Source organism: Mandrillus leucophaeus, unplaced genomic scaffold, assembly GCF_000951045.1.
Source record: "Mandrillus leucophaeus isolate KB7577 unplaced genomic scaffold, Mleu.le_1.0 Scaffold500, whole genome shotgun sequence".
Classification (NCBI taxonomy): Eukaryota; Metazoa; Chordata; class Mammalia; order Primates; family Cercopithecidae; genus Mandrillus; species Mandrillus leucophaeus.
In genome coordinates this window covers 128,368-130,291 of record NW_012105366.1, presented here as the reverse complement: position 1 = coordinate 130,291, position 1,924 = coordinate 128,368, and the positions used below count along the sequence as shown (strand labels likewise).

General features: G+C 39.4%; 1 pseudogene; it reads right to left on the bottom strand.

The window, feature by feature from the left end:
- Positions 1-221: 221 nt before the first annotated feature.
- Positions 222-1,924, bottom strand: part of LOC105550982 — a 3,926-nt pseudogene continuing 2,223 nt past the window's right edge.

Sequence of the window (1,924 nt, the reverse complement as noted above, 5' to 3'; positions counted from 1 at the left end):
AACAGAAAGAAGTTTCTCAGACAGCTTCTTTCTCTTTGTTATCGGAGGATATTACCTCTGGCCCTGTATTCTTCAAAGGGTTCCGCAATATCTGTTCTCAGATTCCACAGAAATAAGGCTGGCAAAGAGATACACGAAAAACAGATGTAACTCTGTGAGATGAATTAACAGAACACTAAGCAGTTTCTCTCAAAGCTTCTTTCCAGCTTACATCTGAGGATATTTCCTTTTTCACCATGGACCTCTACGGGCTTCGAAATATCACTTTGCCAATTCCACAAGAACTGTCTTAGCGAAAGGCTTCTTGAGGGGAAAGGTGTAACACTGTGAGATGATTTCACGGAACACAAAGAAGTTTCTCAGAAAGCTTCTTTCTCTTTGTTATCGGAGGATATTTCCTTTGGCACTATAGTCTTCAAAGGGATCCGAAATATCTGTTCTCAGATTGCACGGAAATAACGCTAGCAAAGAGATCCACGAAATACTGATGTAACTCTGTGAGTGGAAAGTCATACAGCACAGAGCAGTTTCTCAGAAAGCTTCTTTTCAGATTTCATCTGAGGATATTTCCTTATCACCATAGCCTTTTATGGACTTCGAAATATCACTTTGCAAATTCCCCAAGAACAGTCTTTGTGAAAGACTTCTTGAGGGAAAAGCTGTAACTCTGTGAGATGATTTCACAGAACACAAAAAAGTTTCCCAGAAAGCTTCTTTCTCTTTGTGATCGGAGGATATTTCCTTGGCCCTTTAGTCTTCAAAGGGATACGAAATATCTGTTCTCAGATTCCACAGAAAGAAGGCTAACAAAAAGATCCACGAAATACAGATGTAACTCTGTGAGATGAATTAACAGAACAGTAAGCAGTTTCTCAGAAAGCATTTTTCCAGTTTTAATCTGAGGATATTTCCTTTTTAACCATAGCCCTCTATGGGCTTCCAAATATCACTTTGCCAATTCCACAAGAACTGTCTTAGCGAAAGGATTCTTCAGGGAAATGCTGTAACTCTTTGAGATGATTTAACAGAACACAAAGAAGTTTCTCAGAAAGCTTCTTCCTCTTTGTTATCGGAGGATATTTCCTTTGGCCCTATAATCTTAAAAGGGATCCGAAATATCTGTTGTCAGATTCCGCAGAAATAAGGCTAGCAAAGAGATCCACGAATTACAGATCTAACTCTGTGAGATGAATTATGAGAACCCAAAGCAGTTTCTCAGAAAGCTTCTTTCCAGATTTCATCTGAGGATATTTCCTGTTTCACCATAGCCCTCTATCGGCTTCCAAATATCACTTTGACAATTCCACAAGAACTGTCTTATCGAAAGGATTCTTGAGGGGAAAGCTGTAACTCTGTGAGATGATTTCACAGAACACAAAGAAGTTTCTCAGAAACTTCTTTCTCTTTGATATCGGAGGATATTTTCTTTGGCCCTATAGTCTTCAAACGGATCCGAAATATCTGTTCTCAGACTCCACAGAAATAAGGCTAGCAAAGAGATCCACGAAATACAGATGTAACTCCTGTCTCTTATACACATCTAGATGTGTATAAGAGCCACAGAAATAAGGCTAGCAAAGAGATCCACGAAATACAGATGTAACTCTGTGAGATGAATTAACAGACCACTAAGCAGTTTCTCACAAAGCTTCCTTCCAGATTTCGTCTGAGGATATTTCCTTTTCCACCGTGGCCCTCTATGGGTTTCCAAATATCACTTTGCCAATTCCACAAGAGCTGTCTTAGCGAAAGGCCTCTACAGGGGAAAACTGTAACTCTGTGAGATTATTTCACAGAACACAAAGAATTTTCTCAGAAAGCTTCTTTCCCTTTCTTATTGGAGGATATTTCCTTTGGCCCTATAGTCTTCAAAGGGATCCGAAATATCTGTTCTCAGATTCCACAGAAATAAGGCTAGCAAAGA